The sequence below is a fragment of the Hemicordylus capensis genome, chromosome 6 (assembly GCF_027244095.1).
Source record: "Hemicordylus capensis ecotype Gifberg chromosome 6, rHemCap1.1.pri, whole genome shotgun sequence".
Taxonomy (NCBI): Eukaryota; Metazoa; Chordata; class Lepidosauria; order Squamata; family Cordylidae; genus Hemicordylus; species Hemicordylus capensis.
In genome coordinates, this window is record NC_069662.1 from 64,166,565 (window position 1) to 64,187,516 (window position 20,952).

General features: G+C 43.5%; 1 protein-coding gene across 4 annotated transcripts in view; it reads right to left on the reverse strand.

Annotated features, from left to right (window-relative positions):
* LOC128330273 (zinc finger MYND domain-containing protein 12-like) overlaps positions 1-20,952 on the reverse strand; it is a 113,776-nt gene that overhangs the window by 6,764 nt on the left and 86,060 nt on the right. Inside the window, exon 1 of one of the 4 annotated variants that reach the window (XR_008310030.1) lies at positions 1,003-1,232. The exons of 1 other annotated variant lie outside the window; for it this stretch is intronic. The gene's annotated coding sequence lies outside the window, so the exon portion shown is untranslated. Of the gene's footprint in view, positions 1-1,002; positions 1,233-1,409; positions 1,502-20,952 lie in introns of those variants that run through there. 2 more of the 4 variants (XR_008310031.1, XM_053262865.1) reach the window with 2 other exon arrangements.

Genomic DNA, 20,952 nt, shown 5'->3' on the forward strand with positions numbered 1-20,952 from the left:
GTCTCTTCCCTGCTGTGGGGTGGGGAAGGGTGGTGTGGGCTGACCAGTCAGAATGGCTCACAGCACATCTTTTGTTTGCCGTGATTTAGCCAAAAGCAGCCGTGATTTAGCCAAAAGCAGACTCATTCTAAAGAGAATGAAAAGCATGGAAAAAGGTGCTGGTGAGCAAAGGAAGGGATTGGATGGGAGTCGTGGTGGCAGTGGGTGAGTGGCTGCTCTTTGGAAAGGGAGTGGGTAGATCCTTCAGCTATGCTATGTGGCATTCTTAGCCAAGCTATCAATGTGATCTTTCTAATTCAAGTCTTTCCAGCACCACAAACTGATTCCAGGTTTGCCCAAGTTGGCCAGTCCTGCCAAGTACAACTCCTGGACCCAGCATTTTAAAGGAAAATAATGAAAAACATTGGCTTCTTCTAGGGGCGCTCTGCGAAATCCAGTAGATTTCCTATTTTGAAAAGGCAGGGCATATAGACCTATTACATAATGATCTTAATGAATCACTGATGGGGCATAGCAAGGTTGGAGTGGGCCTGGAGATGAGATTTTAAAATGGGCCCCTCACTGGTGATTAACAAAGGAGACTTTCAACCATGCAACGTGATCCTATGTATGTTTTCTCATAAATCCTTACAATTTGTCCAATCCACTTCAGTTTAAATATACATATTCCTCCCACATCTCTCTGCTCAAAACCAAAGCCCTATGCCCACTCATTCCAGGTGATCTAAAGGCTGGGGCTGAAATAAGGGTTTTTTAAAATGAAGGCAAAGGGCAGATTTTCCATATCGGGGTAGAACTAATCTTTTAAAAATAGTTTTTTTTTTAAATTAAAAAATCAAAATATATTTAAAACCAGCAAATTCCTCAATTTCTGAATTAAATATTCAGAGTAATTTCAATCTGCCCTAACCACCACCACCACCCATCTTATATTAAAGCTCTATGGCAAGCAATCCCTAAATATCCAAGGGGGGATAACCACAAAAGGAAATCACATCCTACCTCCACTACTAAGCCTGAGGTGTCAGAAGCTGAGCAGAGCTGTGGTGGGGAAGGGCAGCCAGCTCTGGCTTCCCTGCCCCCCGCCCTCCCTCCTTCCCTCCTTGCTGCCCGCCTGCTTGCCTGCACTCGAGTTCAAGCTTCAGGGAGGCCTGCACGGAGGCCTCTCTGGAAGCCCTGCCCACCTGCCGAATAGCTGATAGGTGGAGACTGAAGGGGCTGCAGCGGCTTGCAGGCTGCTTCACTCGCCTGGCCAGAGCAGGAGGGCTAGCAGGAAAGGGGGGCAGCAGACAAGGCAAGGGGGACTGGCTAAGGGGCCTTGGGGGGTCCTCCAGGCCCTGTGGGCCTAGAGACATTTGTCTCCCCTTGCCACTAATTATAACGTTTTGAGATATGTGATAAGTAAGTACACCTGCTTAGTAGAGTGTTCTGTGTAATTCAGAGGCTTGAATTCTTACAAATCAGCAAACAGTGGGCTCAGTTAGCATGTGTTCTGAGTTATCTATATTATTAATTCTTGGAATGTGTGTCCCAGCGCCCAGCTGATTGGCTGGGCGGCAGATGGGCCTGATTGGCTGAGGCGCACCCAGGAGGATTGGTCACCGCGGTGGCAGCAGGCCTGGCCACAGAGGCCAGAGGCAGCAGCAGGCCCAGCCCAGCTGCGGAGGCAAGGCCGGGGGGGGGGAGAAAGGGGGGCAGAAATGGCAGTGGGGAGGAGAGGCGGCTGGGCCTGGAAGTGGAGACAGGCAGAAGGTGGGGGGGGGGGAGAGGTAACTGCCAGCCCCAAAGAGCACACAGATGCTCTGTGAGGGGTTGGCTAGTTTTATTTATCTTGCCTAGACATGAAACTATTCTGTGGCTGAAGTTTCAAAAATCACTAGCTACATACACATTTATTAGCCTTTTTATTTACTTATTTACTTCATCTATATCATGCTCTGCCTCCAAGGATCTCAGAGAACCACACATGGTTATGTTTATCCTCACAAAACCCCTGTGAGGTACGTTAGGCTGAGAGATAAGTGACTAGCCCAGAGTCACCCAGTCAGTTTCGTGGCTGAAAGGGGAATTGAACTCAGGGCTCCCCTGATCCTAGTCCAATACTGTAAGCTTTTAAAAGGCTGAATGTATGTGTTTATCATAAATACACTTTTCTTTAAAAGTATTTATTCTTGTACCTGTGTCAGGTACAAGACCACAGGCACACAATATTGCACATGTCCTTAAAGATCTTCTGTGGCAAAGACATGGGGAGACACTGAGGCAGGGGAAGGGAAGGAAGGAAGGCAGGCAGGGGGCATGAACACTTTTCCAATCTTGTTCCTGGGTTCACTCCAACCTTGCTACACCCTTGCAGGGCACCCTCCCTGTGGGATGCTGAGTAGATCACTGCTGGTTCCCAGAAGATGTCAGGTGATCGGCAGCAGGTAGTTTTGACTGTTTTTAAAATTTTATTCCTCCACCCTCACAGCCTCCACTACAGCAGGTCTAACCAGACTGTTTTGTAAGGATGAACATTCAGTGGTAGAGCCCGGACACAAGTTTGACATCAGTGAGAAGTAGGCCACAGACTGTAGCAATGCCCAGACTTCGTATTCCAGTGCTTTATCAGCACATAGTCAAGGGCAAATTAAGGGCGCAGTTCAATTAAATCTGCAGGCAAAACCTCCAGCAAATCTAACGGTTGTGGGCTCCCAAACAGCATGCCAAGGCATATTAGTGTAAGGTATACTACTGAACAACAACAACCTCACTTTGGAAGGAACAGGTGATGTGGGTGTGTGGGAGAAGAAATGTGGTGGGAACCAGCTCCAGAGCAGGAGGGATGAATGCCACCGCTTCAGCAGATGGCCAGGGGTGTGGGGAGGCAGACTCAATGGTGGTAACAGCAACTAGTGATTCTCCTCCCATCCCTGTATCCAGGCTCAGGCACCAGTGTGCAGTCTTCTTGCTGCCCTCTCCTGCTGAAGCGGCAGCATTCCTCTTTGCTGGGCCTGAAAGGAGGAAGAAACACAGTGGAGGGGCTGGGGACCATGCAGTGTGTGTGAAGGAATGCCACCGCTTTGCCTGCTGCATGCAGGCAGCTGGGGAGAAAAAAACAATGTCATAGCAGGAAGGTAGGGAATCCTCTCCATTTGCTGAGGCTGGCTCCTGCCATTACTGATGTCTTCCTCTTGCCCTCTGGCCTGCACCTACTAAAGCAGCAGCATTCCTTTCCATTTCTTGGAGCTGGAAGGAACCAGTCCCCAGCAAGGCAGGGATGGGGGCGGTAGCAGGATTGGACTCCACTTTGGTGGTGGTGGGCTAAGTGCAGCAGCGGCACAAACCAGCCCTGGGAAATAGAGAGGAATGCCACAGTTTTGGTTAGTGCTGCTGCTGGAAGAAGCGTGGGCAGGGGAAGAAACACATTGGGAACCATCCCCATCTCCTTGTCCCATCCAGCACAAGTTGTGGTTGGCATCCACCATCCACTCACTGCCAGGGACTTGGGGTCAAAAGTGCTAGGCAGCAGGGGGCCTGATAGAGTGTACAGGTGCCAATGCCACCTGGATTTGTGCCCTGAAGTCTGGTAAGGAATATATATAAAATTAGATGTAGCAGTTCCACTTTCACTAGGTAAGAAATACTTTATCAGATAACACTTTCTGGCAGTATTACTTCAGTAGGGGGGAAATCATTTTTAAAATTATAGGACTGACCAATTTTCTTGAAATAAAAACACACAGTCTTGCCACCTTGTACTGCATGTGTGTCCAATTTCAGAATAGCCCAGCTATTCTGGAAATGTAAAGGTCTCAGCAAAAGTTGGGGTCATGTTGCACTTTTTTAATGAAGGCAAATGGCAGATTCCCTCACATGGGGGGGTGGAATGATGGTTTGGGTTGTGGGGTTCGGTTCTAGAAGTTTTTGTGATTTTTCTGCCATGAAACAAGCTGCTTATAGGACTTGGACTTTTAAAAAGCTTTCTTCCTGAGCTTGGGACAAGCTCCAGATAGTACATTTGTAATGTCACCATAAAACCACCTTTCTGTTGAGTCAAGATAAGGATGATGAAGGGTGCTAATAGAGGGCCCCCTCCCAAATGCTTCACTAAAAATCAATGCTTCAAAAATCAGTGCTTCAATGATCTGCTTCAATGTCAACACACAGAGTCCAGCTAACCTGTCCTACATCTGTGCCAAATTTCAGGATTCTAGGCCAAGCTATTATGGAAATATAAATGGGGACATCTTTTCCCTTGGGGAGAATCATGGGGCCCTCTTGGAGAGTGACCACACAGACCTGGGCCCCCAGGTCTGTGCCTAATGGGACCTCTGCTCATTAGTGGGTCATCCCTCTTACTTGATATATATTTTCATGAGTTTCTGCTCTGTGGTTGCCGGTTTTCTATTAGGAGGCAAAGCTATTATAGCCAAGCAGAAACTCAAGAAGGGGGTAACTATCTGAAAGTAGGTAGTTCTTACTCTTATATACTCTAAAAATCAACCTAATGGTAAGAGTAAAATATGTTTCCAGTTTTAAATAATAAAAAGTGTTCTACCATTATCAGAGCATTGAGAAACATGGTTATAGACGTAGTGGGGTGGTGAAGGGTGAATTACAAGTTTAGGTGAACTGTGAGCCAAGAAATCATAAGATTCAATAGCAAACAGATGATCTGTACATGCTTTCCTTTTAGAGTGCTGAACTAGAGTGCTGGAGACCCAACTTCAAATCCCCATTTAGCCATGATATTTGCTGGGTGACGCTGGGCCAGTCACTTCTCTCTCAGCCTAACCTACTTCACAGGGTTGTTGTGAGGAGAAACTTAAGTATGTAGTACACTGCTCTGGGCTTCTTGGAGGACGAGCGGGATATAAAATGTACATAATAATAATAATAATAATAGGTCCTTTATCAAAATTATTTCCTGTTGAGATGAAAGGAATTCTACACATGCATTCTGGCATAGATGTACAAACATTTGTTATAAAGATAGCATCCCTAACCTTTAATGGATTAGTCCATCCTGGCTTCAGCTTGTTCCAGAATAGGATCTGTTCAGTCCAAAGTTGCTTCTGGCACAAGGAGAAAGGCAGGCAAGGTGCAAGAATGATTTCATTATTTAATGGTCAGAAAACCTTCTGATTTAAGGCCAGAGTTAAAGCTATCTCAATATGGCTCAGGATCCACAAAGCAGGAAATTGGAACCTAACTCTCATGGCTTAACAGTTGTGCCACATGATCAGTAAAGATGTTGTGCAGTGTCACAAATTGTGCTCGCTTACAACGTGCCCTCCATGCACCTACACTTTTCCTTGGTCTTTGAGGTCCAAATCATGATGGGAGGGATGGAGTGCCTGGCACCAGCAAAGATGTCCTGCATGTTCCTTCTCCTGTACTGCCTTAGGAAGCATCTTTTTTGCTAGAGGAATTTTCTTTAGAGTTGCCCCATGGCATTTACTTCATTAGCTTGCAGGACAGGTTCTGCAGTTGGGAGGGGGCCCTCTATTAGCACCCTTCATAATCCACATCCTGACTCCTGAGGCTTTTGGAAGGGCAGTATAAACGTTAAAATCATCATCATCATCATCATCATCATCATCATCATCATCATCCCCCAGTGAGGCACTACCTTGGCATGGTTGTGGGGCTTGTGTGCTCTGAGGAAGGTGAGAGCTATGCCAGAGGTCCAACCATACTGAACAGGTCTCACCAGAGGAGCCAGACAAAGAGTGCCTCTCCCATCAACAATATGGTGAGACGTAACTTTAATAAATCTATAACGGATCGTTCATCGCCCAGGTCAACAAGGACCGCGCCAGTTGCTATAGTCCCTTTCATCTGGTGGCAAGTGGGCAACAGGACTCAGGATCTTCAGTTGAGCAACCAGGGCTGGAGACTGCAAGGTTACTGGAAGAAATGTCGCTTAACCAAAAAAAAAATATGAAAAATGCGAACAAGGAAATAATGATCTGCTATTACAAGTTTAGTCCAACTAGAAGAGGTTATTTAAAAAAAATGTACCACATTTGGAAAGAGAAGCATACAGATACAGAAATAACAGAACAAAGGCTAGCAGACCAGAGAAGATACATAATAAGAAATAAAGTATTCACAGGAGTTGAGCTAGAAGAACTGCAAAGAGCAACACAGGCTCAAGATATGGAAGAAGAATTAACACCAATTGAAGAAGTTGCTCAGGCACAGGTGGAGGAGCTGTTGGAAATAGAGGATGCCACTGTTACTGAACTGTTTCAAAATCAAAACCAGGCAACCGCCCCTTTGCCTTCACCTCAAAAACCCAAATGCCGTTTAAAAGAAAAGCAACAAGAACTAAAGCAAAAAATAACTGAGCACATGAACCAAACAACCACCAGGGTTCGACGTCCAGCTCTATAAACAGTTGCCAATAAACAACTTGCTCAGGCATTAAAAGATGTCAATGCTGCACTTGCAGAAATAACAAGCAATAATTTGCAAGAAACAAACCAACTAATGTACAGTGCAGCAACAATAACAACACAAGAGCTCGGATATAAGATCAGTGGACCTGTAAAAAAGAAAGCAGTACATCACCTAAATGGAAGATTAGATTAGAAAATAAAATCTCCAGGCTTCGATCAGATGCTAGTAAACTGAAAGATATGAAAGACACGAAGCTGAAGAATGAAAACACAAAACAGTATCTGATCCAAAAATACCACCTAGATTCAAGGAAAATTAGAGAAGTCCTGGAAATAATAAAGCAGCAAATAACAGCAGTGTCAAACAAGATTAGCAGGTATGAAGCCAGAATTACACAACACAGGCAGAATCTCCAATTTCAGTCGAATCAGAGACGTTTCTACCAAAGCATAGAAGAAGAAACTGCAAGAAACCTAGAAACACCAAATAAAGAAGAAACAGTGCAATTCTGGGGGAAATTATGGGACAATCGAATAGATTATAATAAAAAAGCAGGCTGGATGAAGGAGGTCAAAAATGTAACCAACAAATGCAAGATCTAATAATAACACCAGAATAAGTGAAAGAGCAAAGAAAATTAAAAATTAGACTGCAGGCGACGATGAACTGCATGGCTTTTGGCTTAAACACCTAACAAGCCTTCATAAACAACTATCAAAACAGTTCAATCACATTTTGCAAGGAGGTGATATTGAACAATGGCTAACAACTGGGAAAACTCATCTCATCATGAAAGACCCAGCAAAAGGTGCAGTTCCAAGTAATTATAGACCGATAACCTGCCTGCCAACCATGTTCCAATTATTAACTGGAATAATAGCAGATGAAGTCATACAACACTTATTAACTAACAAACAGCTTCCAGTTGAACAGAAAGGAAATTGCCCGAACACCAGAGGCACAAAAGACCAGCTGCTGATTGACAAAATGATTTTAGAAAATTGCAAGAGAAGAAAAACAAATCTAAGTATTGCATGGATTGACTACAAGAAAGCCTTTGATTCATTGCCTCACACATGGATACTAAAATGTTTAGAAACAACTGGTGTCAGCAAAAACATTCAGATATTTATTTTAAAAAGCAATGAGCATGTGGAGTACACAGTTAACACTCAATGGCGAGTTAGCATTGGCGAGTTAGCAGAGTTAGGTTAGCATTAGAAGAGGCATTTTCCAAGGAGACTCACTATGCCCCTGTTGTTTGTAATCGCCATGACCCCACTTTCACAAATATTAAACAAAACAGGCCTCGGATACCAAACATCTAAAACATCAAGTAAAATCAACCATCTGCTGTACATGGACGATCTGAAGTTGTATGGAAAGTCCCAGTCAGAAATCGAATCACTGCTAAGCACTGTCAGTACATTCAGTAGCGATATAGCAATGGAGTTTGGACTAGACAAGTGTGCTGCATTAATAATGAACAGAGGAAAAATAAGAAAAACAGAAGGAATAGAACTACCCAGTGGAAGCAAGATCAAGAACCTGGAAGAGAAAGCACATTACAAATACTTGGGCATTCTCCAGGCTGATAACATTGCACAGACTGCAGTTAAATGAAAAATAGGAAGTGAATACATCAGGAGAGTTAGAAAAATCCTAAAGTCCAAACTCAATGGCGGGAACACCATACAAGCCATAAGCACCTGGGCTATACCTGTGATCAGATACACTGCAGGGATAATAGACTGGACCCAGGCAGAGCTAGAGACTCTGGATCGTAAGACCAGGAAAATCATGACCATCAATCATGCTGTGCACCCCCGCAGTGATGTCGATACGCTATACCTCCCTCGCAGCTCAGGTGGAAGAGGAATGCTGCAAGTCCATCAAACAGTAGAGGAGGAGAAACGAGGCCTTGAAGAATACATAAAGGACAGTGAAGAAGATGCACTTCAAATGGTCAATAACGCGAAACTATTCAACACCAATGAAAGAAAGCAGGCCTACAGGAAAGAACAAGTCAAGAACCGAGCAGAAAAATGGAGAAATAAGCCCCTGCATGGTCAATATTTGCACAATATAAGTGGAAAATCAGACATCACCAAGACCTGGCAATGGCTTAAGAATGGCAACTTAAAGAGAGAAACAGAGGGTTTAATACTGGCTGCGTGAGAACAGGCACTAAGAACAAATGCAATAAGAGCAAAAGTAGAAAAGTCAACAACAAACAGCACGTGCCGCCTTTGTAAAGAAGCAGATGAAACAGTGGACCACCTAATCAGCTGTTGTAAAAAGATCGCACAGACTGACTACAAACAAAGGCATGACAAAGTAGCAGGGATGATACACTGGAACATCTGCAAAAAATACAAGCTACCTGTAGCCAGTATGAATTCATTCATTCATTCATTCATACTGTAGCCAAAAGTTGGTGGGACCATAAAATTGAAAAAGTGGTAGAAAATGAAGATGTAAAAATATTATGGGACTTCCGACTACAAACAGACAAACATCTGCCACACAATACACCAGATATAACTGTAGTGGAGAAGAAAGAAAAACAAGTCAAAATAATCGACATAGCAATACCAGGGGATAGTAGAATAGAAGAAAAAGAAATAGAAAAAATCACAAAATACAAAGATCTACAAATTGAAATTGAAAGGCTGTGGCAGAAAAAGACTAAAATAATCCCAGTGGTAATTGGCGCCCTGCTTGTAGTTCCAAAAGACCTTGACGAGCACCTCAACACCATAGGGGCTACAGAAATCACCATCAGCCAATTACAAAAAGCAATTTTACTGGGAACAGCCTATATTCTGCGACGATATCTGTAACAACTGACAATAAAATTCAGCCATCCCAGGTCCTTGGGAAGGACTTGATGTCTGGATAAAACAAACCAGTCAATAACACCTGTCTGACTGTGTAAACAAGAAATAATAATATATCTATATCTATATCTATATCTACACACACACACACACACATTTTTATATCCCGCTCCTAATCCAAGGAGCCCAGAGCAGCACACCACATCCTTAAGTTTCTCCTCCCAACCCTGTGAAGCAGGTCAGGCTGAGAGAGAAATTTCTACTGGCCCAGAGTCACCCAGCCAACATCATAGCTGTATGGGGATTTGAACCCGGGGCTCCCTGGTCCTAGTCCAGCACTCTAACCCCTACTCAAAATGCTTCATGGAGCTGACGTGAATGGACGTTAGTTACTGTCCTGTATCCTCCCATGTAAGCCCCCTCACAAAAGGAGATACATTTTTTACAAACATCACCCCTGAATAAATATTAGAAGCAGTGACTCGGGATTGAGGCTGCCTTAATGTGGGACCAAAAGTACTTCATAGCTGACTAAACAATTAGTTCATATATTCCCTCCAAAATGCCCCCAAAACTATTACATTTCATAGTATGACAGAGACCTGTTCACACACTTCACGCAGTATAAGTGTACAGGTGTTAAACATACATGATTATATTACGTGTGTGTGTGTGTGTGTGTGTGTGTGTGTGTGTGTGTGTATGCCGCACATGCGTGCAGTTAAAGTTGAGCTTGGCGACTGAACCCCTCAAAAGTTGGGTACCGTTTGTTTGCATTGACAAATTTGTGTTCCCTGACCGTGGAACAGGGTCCACACACATGTATCTTTGTGCATGAACAACCGGCGGGAACAACTCACGCAGCCGAGGCCGCCCACCAAACCTCCCAGCTGCCGCTGCTGCACAATGCCTCACAGCCCGCCAGAACGCAGGCCGGTACCCCCGCGGCCGAAGCTGCCGATCAAAGCTCCGCCTGCCGCTGGCCAGCAAGGACGGATGTGGCAGCTCCATTTCCACCACCGCCACTGCTGCCTCCAAGCCCACGGGCCTCCGAAAAACCATGCCGCTGTGGTCCTTTCTCTCGGCAGCCCGCTGCTCCGGCTCTATGTGGAACTGCTGCCGCCAGCAGACTCCCACAGCCCGAGGCCTGCTGGCCCAAAGAGGCTGCCAGGGTTGTCTTTGGAGGAGCCGCTCTAGCAAGCTCCTCCCTACTAGGAATCCAACGTTGAACTGAGCATTCAGGATGGGGAGCCACAGGAGCAGCAGCCTTAGCCCCTCCCCTCCAAACTCGGAGGCCCAATCATGGGCCTCCTGGGGCCATGCTAGGGGGCTGGGACAAATAGCCCTCCCCTCAGCATGAGGCCAGGAGAGGAGGCATTCTCTAACTTCTCATCTGGCTTTCCCAATATGTCCCACCCCCCGCTGCACACCCTGAGAGTTCACTTTCCATTACTAAAGAGACATTGCACTTCCAATAAAATTCAATGGCTGATATCACTGCTGATGTCACACTAGTGTCAAATTTCCCATAGGCTTTAATAGGGCAGAGAAACCTTAATAACCTTTGAACCACTGGTCAAAACTTCACCAGCAAACGAGTTCCTTCCTCGACAAGCTTGTCAGAGTACGTCAGTCTCCTCCCCGCCTCAAATTTGCAAGCATATTATGGTATGCTGTTCTAAAGTTTGGGGGCAAAGGGCCACAGTGTCAATTTTCAGTGCTTTTTTATCTGCTATGGCTGTGACATTTTAAAATCAGCTCTCCTTGAAATCCTGCACATTTGTAGATCTCATCAAGTAGATCTCACATGCCAAGTTTCAAATGATTATTTCAACATTTTTCATATTTATAGAATTATAGCAATAGAATTTTGATGCTTATAATGGCAGAGTCTTTCTTTTTTCTTTTTGCTACGTCTTAACTGAAGGGGCACTCCTGTACCCCCTTAATTAATTATTTCATACCTTTCCCCATCCTCCATGACCCCTGCCAAGTCAATGTGACTTCTCCAGTGTGACTTGGAGAAAAGACTGTACTCACTCCAGTGTCTGAAAAGACTGCACTCATCCAATGTCTGAATGCAAGTAGTAATAGATACGTACCTAGGAGCACCGTAAGCAAGGGTAAAGTGAAGCCATAGCCTAGTAAGGGCAAGGAACTATGGGCAAGGTGAAGCCAGAGCCTAGTAAGGGCAAGTTGAAGCCCTGCCCTTTGAAGGGCATGATGACATCACAGCAGGAAGGAGCCGAAAGCTTCTAACTAAGGGCAGGTTGAAGCCACAGCCTCGTAAGGGTATAGTGAGACCCTGTGGAGAGCCTCCACAGAACATGCCCAGGCAGACCCCCATGGCCAGGCATGTTCAGGCATGCCCAAAGCAGATGCAGAACAAACACCCATGTTTGGACATCCGCCCCCCACACACCCCAAACAGGTCTGTGTATGTTCAGACATGCACAGAGCAAGGGTTAGGCCAGGCCTGCACAACATAAGGCCCGGGGACCAGGGCCTCCTCAGGGACTTTTTTGTGGGTCCACTGATTGGCACAACTTGCAACAACAGCTGCATAAGTAAGTATGACTAGGATTGCAACATGAAATCAACAGCAATTGAGAGAGAGGAGAGGATTTTGCATTTGTTTGGGGCTGGCATTTTTTAAGGGAGATCTCACTAGATGCCCCAGTGACTGAGCAAGGACACAGGCTCTATTTTCTGGCCATGATCCTTAGTTAAAATTGTGGGTCCCTTGCCAAAGGGGGAAAGATCCACAACTACCTAATAATTGCTTGCATTAATATTTTTAATAATTAATTTTAATTCAATAATGTGCTGAAAATTGACCTTGACCCCTGAACACCATTGTGGTTGGTTCCAGCCCATCAAAACATTTGAATTGTGCACCCTCGGGTTAGCCCCAGAGCAGGTTTTTGTTGTTTTTTTAGAGAGAAAATAAAATGCTCTTCAGATTAACTAAATAGGGTATATTCTGGATTTTAAGAACCCATACACATTAACTTTGTACTATGGATTCAGAAGTTGAAAGTTTTCCCCCTTTTAAAAAGAAAAGTTGCCCTGCAATTAATGCTGGATCATCTTTTCTTTGTCTCTGTGATGAGGCTAGCCTGGAGTTTTATCCTGAGAGGCCCCTGAAACATCAGCCCTATCCATCCTCAGCACTGTACCTCAGCACTGAGGATAGAGAAAGCAATACAGACCCCAGCTTGATCTGATGACTGCCTCTATTTAATTGGGAGTTCTCAGTGAACTATTAATGCAATGTACATTATCTCTTAGTGCTAGACACTCTTACAGGTGTCTTTGTAGCGCAAGCATATCTTTAAAAACCACAGTTCTGTAGAGTGTGGTATCTCAAACTTTCTTTGAGTCTACTTCATCTACAAAGCCTAGACCTGTCCCCTAACTAGGATCTCTCTCCCTCCCCTTTCCATCTCTGACACAGTTTTGCACCTAGTCCTTGTCACTGTTTCTTTGCTTCCGTTTTTAACAAATCTCTCTCCCCCCCCCCCCGCTTCTTCCTACATCTCTAATATGAATTAGCCTGGATTAGGAATTAGCCCGAATAAGGACAATTATACTGACTCTGCTTCCTCTTACTAACCTCAACCTGGCCCATAGTTAACTAGGCTCTCCCCACCCCCACCCTGTGTTCTTGTCACTTTTAAACCATCTATATTTCCTTTGCCTCAGACCCTGTTTTTCACTCAATCCTTGTCAATGTCCCTTCTCCTCCGACACAGTTTCACAACTAGTCTTTGTCACTGTTTCTTTGCTTCTGTTTTTAACAAATCTGCCCCCCCCCTTCTTCCTACATCTCTAATATGAATTAGTCTGGATTAGGAATTAACTTGAATAAGGACAATTATACTGACTCTGCTTCCTCTTACTAGCCTCAACCTGGCCCATAGCTAACTAGGCTCTCCCTTCCCCCACCCTGTGTTCTTGTCACTTCTTAACCATCTAGATTTCCTTTGCCTCAGACACTGTTTTTCACTCAATCCTTGTCAATGTCCCTTCTCCTCTGACACAGTTTCACAACTAGTCCTTGTCACTGCTCTTAATCTTTCATTCTTGCTTGCTTGCTTGCTTTCTCTATCCTCAATAGGACTTAGTCTTGGTCAGTAATTTTGATGCATTTAATTAGAGTGCGTTAGTTGATTGCTAAAGAACCAGAACTCTCATTTCCTAGTGAATACACAAAATACAAACTTCGCCCCCCCAAGCGTCAGATAAACAGAAATTGCATCTGTCAGCCCACCTGTGCATGCACGCGCGCGCGCACACACACACACACATCAAAAGCCTCTAGTGGTCATAGATCTGATGAACACTTAACGGTTAGACCACACCATTTGAAGGGCCCAGTCCTTCCAGTTTTTTGGAGAACTGGTTAAAAAAAAAAAGCCTTGTTTCTTAGACAGCAAGGCATTGTCACTGCATAACGAAAGAGATCATGATTTTAGTGTTTTTAAGAAGCTGTACTTATCAGAATGTATGAAATTTTCCTACTTATACATCACACACAAAAAGCCTCAGACACTGTTTTTCACTCGATCCTTGTCAATGTCCCTTCTCCTCTGACACAGTTTCACAACTAGTCCTTGTCACTGTTTCTTTGCTTCCGTTTTTGACGGATGAATGAATGTATGAAATTGTCCTACTTGTACATCACACACAAAAGGCATTATTTATTTATTTATTTATTCATTCATTCATTCATCCGTCAAATATTCATTCATTCATTAAATTCCTATACCACCCTTCCAAAAATGGCACAGGGAGGTTTACACAGAGAAATAATAAATAAATGAGATGGATCCCTGTCCCCAAAGGGATCACAATCTAAAAAGAAACATAAGACACACACCAGCAACAGTCACCGAAGGTACAGTGCTGAGGATGGATAGGGCTGATGTTTCAGGGGCCTCTCAGGATAAAACTCCAGGCTAGCCTCATCACAGAGACAAAGAAAAGATGATCCAGCATTAATTGCAGGGCAACTTTTCTTTTTAAAAGGGGGAAAACTTTCAACTTCTGAATCCATAGTACAAAGTTAATGTGTATGGGTTCTTAAAATCCAGAATATACCCTATTTAATTAATCTGAAGAGCATTTTATTTTCTCTCTAAAAAAACAACAAAAACCTGCTCTGGGGCTAACCCGAGGGTGCACAATTCAAATGTTTTGATGGGCTGGAACCAACCACAATGGTGTTCAGGGGTCAAGGTCAATTTTCAGCACATTATTGAATTAAAATTAATTATTAAAAATATTAATGCAAGCAATTATTAGGTAGTTGTGGATCTTTCCCCCTTTGGCAAGGGACCCACAATTTTAACTAAGGATCATGGCCAGAAAATAGAGCCTGTGTCCTTGCTCAGTCACTGGGGCATCTAGTGAGATCTCCCTTAAAAAATGCCAGCCCCAAACAAATGCAAAATCCTCTCCTCTCTCTCAATTGCTGTTGATTTCATGTTGCAATCCTAGTCATACTTACTTATGCAGCTGTTGTTGCAAGTTGTGCCAATCAGTGGACCCACAAAAAAGTCCCTGAGGAGGCCCTGGTCCCCGGGCCTTATGTTGTGCAGGCCTGGCCTAACCCTTGCTCTGTGCATGTCTGAACATACACAGACCTGTTTGGGGTGTGTGGGGGGCGGATGTCCAAACATGGGTGTTTGTTCTGCATCTGCTTTGGGCATGCCTGAACATGCCTGGCCATGGGGGTCTGCCTGGGCATGTTCTGTGGAGGCTCTCCACAGGGTCTCACTATACCCTTACGAGGCTGTGGCTTCAACCTGCCCTTAGTTAGAAGCTTTCGGCTCCTTCCTGCTGTGATGTCATCATGCCCTTCAAAGGGCAGGGCTTCACTTTGCCCTTACTTAGGCTCCACCCAGGTAGTATAGGGCTCTTCATTGATATTCAAGCCCAAGAATTTCTGCATTGCTATGCGAGAGGGTTTCAGAGCTTGCACAAGTGCTGAATTCTAAAGGGAGAAAAGAAAAGACTATTAGTTTAATGCCATTTTTCACTCACACACACACACACACACAGAGAACCTCAAAACCTAGAATGTTAAATATACTTACCTGTAGCTCAGCTGCCATGGTTGCCAGGATATCTTGCCATATTTCCCTTGTCTCAGCTTGTTCTTCAGCATAGGTTTTGACAGGCAGTCCTTCTGGCTCATCATCTGAACTGGTGCTAATATAGCATTTTCTTTGCTTAGGTGTAGAATCTGGTTGATTTGTTGCCAAATTAGGGTTCTGAGGAGATTCCATAATCAAACCCACAAGCAAACAGTAGAATTGTTACCTTTATGCAATGGGGGCTATGCTGCAACCCTTGTAGGATGCTCAATGCAACAGCAACACTATAAGCATTGAACATCAGGGTAGGACCTACTTCCTAAAGGTCCTCACATGTCAGGTGGGTAGGCCTCATGGTACAGGAGGAGGGATGCTCTGGGCATGTTCTCTGGAGGGCTTTCAACTCCTCCCTGCTGTGATGTCATCATGCCCTTCAATGGGCGGGGCTTCAACTTGCCCTTACTAGACTCTGGCTTCACCTTGCCCATAGTTCCTTGCCCTTACTAGGCTATGGCTTCACTTTGCCCTTACTTAGGCTTCTCCTAGGTATGTATTTATTACTACTAATGCAGTCTTACGAGAGAATTAGGCAAACACAAGTAAACCAAGGAAAAGAGCAACCACCTGTCCCCTGTCTTCTTCTGATTTGTATGATTGCACCTGGTAATTAATTTCAGCAGAAATTCATTCTACTAAAGGAATGCCTGGAATCTGAATGGGAGAACAATATGCTAGATTTGTTGTGGTGTATGATAGTATAATTGTCTGTTACAGCAGCAAACAACACAGTCTAATTTCATCTCATTTTGTTCAAATACAGTGATTTTAAAAAATGCAGAGAAAAATACTAGGCAAAATAATTATATTTGATTTCCTGATCTGAGTTAAATACAGAGTATTAGCATCTATTATCTTATAAAGCTGACTGTAAAAAGTGAAGACGCTCATTATGAATACATGTGATTTCCCCCCTCGTTTTTACATGCAAATCTTCTTGCTATTGATGTATCTAAATCACTTATCAAGCCAACATTGCTTCAGCCTTGGATTTGCCTACATTGTCTGTAATGTGTGTCATTTCTGTTGTTTTTATAACCATTTTATTTATTTATTTATTTATTTATTATTGTTTATTTATTAGATTTATATACCGCCATTCCAAAATGGCTCAGGGCGGTTCACAACATGATAAAAACAAAACAAATTAACAATTAAAATCAAACTATTAAAACACAATAAAACCAATAAAACAGCTAAAAGCCCTGAAAATCAGGGCAACAGTTGAAAACAGTTGAAAACAGTTAATTTTTAATCAGGTTTGTTTAATGTCTTTTTTACCATCTTGTGTTTAAATTTTTGCTGTAAAGCGCCTTGGGATTGTTTTAATGAAAGGCGGTATATAAATTTAACTAACAAACAAACAATCACTCAATAATCAAGTGATGTATGCATGCATGCATCTGCACCAACTGCACATTAGTCAAATGTAGAGGAAAATACCTTTGTAGCTACCTCATGTTAATCTCAGGCTCCCAACTCCTCCCTCTCACCATTTAATGGTGAGAGGTTTTAAAAGGCTCTTGAGTAAACTTAGCAGTCACAGGATAAGGGGACAGGTTCATGTGTGGATTGGTAACTGGTTGAAGGACAGTAAAAAGAGGGCTGGAATAAACTGACATTTTTCACAATGGAGGGAATTAGGCAGCGGAGTCCCCCACAGTACTGGGACTAGTGCTCTTTAACTTATTCAGAAAATACCTAGAAGTTGGGGTAAACAGCAAAGTGACCAAATTTGCAGATGATACTAAACTATTGTTGTAAACTGCCCAGAGACGTAAGTTTAGGGTGGTATAGAAGTGTGTTAAATAAAATAAAATAAAAAATTTAGGATAGTGAAATCCATAATAGATTGTGAGGAGCTCCAAAAAGATCTCTCCAAACTGGGGGAGTGGGAGACAAAATGGCAAATGTGGTTCAATGTAAAGTGATGCATATGGGGGGGGACCCCAACTTCACATATATGCTAATGGGTTCTGAGCTTTCAGTGACTGACCAGGAGAGAGATCTTGGGGTTGTGGTGGACAGCTCAATGAAAGTGTCGACTCTGTGTGGCAGCTGTGAAAAAGGCCAATTCCATGCCAGGGATAATTAGGAAAGGGATTGAAAATAAAAATGCTAGTATTATAATGCCTTTGTACAAATCTGTGGTGTGACCACATCTGGAGTACTGTGTACAGTTTTGATCACTGTATCTTAAGGATATTGTAGAACTGGAAAAGTTACAGAAGAGGGCAACCAAGATTATCAGGGGCATGGAGCACCTTCCTTATGAGGCTAGGCTACATCATCTGGGACTATTCATTCATCCATTCATCATTGTTAAATTTCTATACCGCCTTTCTTTAAAATAATCTCTTTAGTTTGGAAAAGAGGGAACTAAGGGGAGACATGATCGAGGTATATAAAATTATGCATGGAGTGGAGAGGGTGGACAGAGAGAAATCTTTCTCCCTCTCTCACAACACTAGAACCAGGGGTCATCCCATGAAGGTCATGAAATTTAGGACTGACAAGAGGAAGTACTTCTTTACACAACACATAATTAATCTATGGAATTCTTTGCTATGGGATGTGCTGATGGCCACCAGCTTGGACAGCTTTAAAAGGGGCTTAGACAAATTCATGGAGAACTGGTCTATCAATGGCTACTAGTCTGGTGGCTGTGGGCCACCTCCAGCCTCAGAGGCACGATCCCTCTCAATACCAGTTGCAGGGGAGCAACAGCAGGAAAAAGGGCATGCCCTCATCTCTTGCCTGTGGGCTGCCCAGAGGTATCTGGTGGGCTACTGTGTGCAATAGGGTGCTGAACTAGATAGGCCTTGGGTCTGTTCCAGCAGGGCTGTTGTTATGTTCTTATGAAAAAAAACCACTCCAAAAATGAATTGCATTTCGATGGTGGGATGGTTTCCAATCCATTCCCATGTTAAGTCATTTGGGATAGGAGAGAACACCCTGTTTCTCAATGGAAACTTCAGATTTATTCCCCTTTGCAAACTCAAATGATCTTGAAAGATGATAGTGTCTGAAAATAGTCTGAGGCACTATATAGTAAGGCTGTGTACTTATAAAAAAAATCAGACCCAAAGCAAATCTGATCTGATCTTGAAAATTTCAGAATCAAGTTCCTGGGCCTCTGGATGTCAGGCTGAAGTCGGATTTTCTGGTTGGAAATCTGACTTAGCATTAGATTATTCCCCTTTGAGATCGATGGGAAAATGGAAAAAAAAATCATAAAAATAATGGGTTGGGCCAAGGACTTTGAAATTCAGCACAGATAAAGTAAAGGATGGAAGAACTCTGTGTAGTTAATTTGAAGTGAATCAGGAAATCCTACAAATTTTAATAGTTTAAAAAAACACACACACAAGGTGTTCTTGCACAAGAGCATAATTCTGACTATGGAAAAATTGTGTTCTTGCACAAGAAAAAATGTCTGCCATTTCCAACATAGTTCCACGCTCCTGAGTTAGGCCAAATGAAACCAGCTTCTCCCACAATCTCAGACATGGTCTTTGGAAGAAGTAGATCATTCAGAAGCACCTGATGTTACCAGGGTCTGTTGGGCATGTATTTACTACCATGGTCCATTTCTATGCGCCCATTCAGACATAACATGAAACTTTGGGTAGATAAACCTGTGGTTAATTTGTGAAGCTGGGAATCATCCCACAGACTATTGTCCAAGTCACACAGCCCCTGGATTCTGGGAAGAGGAACCCCCCTTCTTCCCAAGTCACCCAGGCTGCATCCCAGCAAGCTCCATTCCACTCACATCACCCCACTGTCTCCAAGGCATCAGCACCCTAGTGAAGCTGCAACCATTGGCCACAATGTTGGAGGGGCATGCCTGGTGTGATTGTGCCTTTTCACAATAGCTCCCCCACCTTTGGCAGGGCAAAGACATATTAAATAATTTTAATGAATCCTGGATCATTTGTACTTTTATTGGGGGAGGGAATCCCTTTCATATTTTTCATATCAGTGCTTATAATTCTGCTTCATATGGAGGTTTTTAATGTTAACCTATTGCCAAAATTTTCTGAAGGCAAAATACTGAGGTTTGAAAATTTGGACATGTATCTTTGTTGAAGATAATTTGTTTGAAGAGGCAGCTTGAAATTTGGCATTTTGTAGGCTAGGTTTGTAAAACACTTGGCACAAGAAGTAAGGACAGATTTTTCCAAATAACTTCATTGGGAATTACTTATGAGTCATTCATTAATTTTTAGTGTAGAACAAGAAATTTTACTGGCAAGATGATGACCTGCCAATATATGTTCTACAGCACCATCTATGGGTGTCATCTCTGTCCATTATATACTAACACTGATTTAAAATCACATCCCAGAATGTTCTTGATTGCTTTCCCTGCCTCTTCTAATAATTTTGAAATAGAATGTGGATGAGCATCACCCTGCTAGAATCCACCCCCTCATTAAGCACATATCCTCATCGTCATTTCCTTTCCATGGGGAACTGTAGTTATCTGAGAGAAAATCATAGCACTGTACCGAACTTCTGAGTGAAGAACTGTCACCTTCTATTGACTTGAGTAAAGGTTGTAAACTCTTCAGTCCAAGGAATGCTTTACCTCCATATTCTTCCAGAAAGTGGATTCCTTCCCTTTCTGATTTCTGCAGTTGAGATTTTGAAGTATTTAGCATTGTGACCCTACACACGTTACTTAGGCTGTGCCCTGAATCCTGAACTGAAGCAGGGCTGAGACAGACACACATAGCCACACTTGCCACAGGAGGTGCTTCCAGAAGAATGCTGTCCCCATTGCCAGGTGAGACAGACACAATCCTCAACTTGCAAGTTATAGCAGTCAGGAGATAGCTGGGGCGGAAACAGGATGTGGGTTTCAGCTGGGAGTAGGAGATGGGCAGAAAAGTAGGAGATGTTCAAAGTCAAAAGGTTTTTACTTGAAACAGGCCATTTTGAGTGTTTGAAGTGCAGAACAAAACCCCATTTTGTTGTTTCAATGTTTCGAGTGCCATTTTGGAGGCCTGTTTTTCTCTTGCGGGAGGTTTTTCACACATGGCTCTATGCCTTGGGGTATCTGAAGGGCGAATCTGCTTCACAGCAGATTCAAGGCATTTTAATTCGAGGGATTAGATGGACCATTCACATAGCCATCAGCACCTCCTTTGCATAGCCATCAGCACCTCCATCAACACCTTCAGAGAAAGCAGAAGCCCTGGAGTTTTTTTTCAAAAGCTTCTGGAAATAGAGGATTTTTTTACCCTGGGCATAACTCAGGCTAAGCCAGAAATTGCAGCCCCCCTTCGGAGAAAAACAAAGTCCTCTCTGTCCTGGTCCCTGATAGCCCACAAGGAGGTCAGGTTAAATCCAGCGAATATGTGGACTGGCACACTCCAATCAGGAATGGATTGGAGGTGGGGACCCTGTCAGTAAAACCTCCTGATTGGTTTTCTGGCACTGGCTTCCAACTGGCTTCCAATCTCCTTGCTTATTGGTTGCCTTTTTATCATACAAATCAAATGTTGTCATGGGTAACCATGCCCCCATTTGGCTGGTGGGGGGGTGAGGAAGGGGGAGCA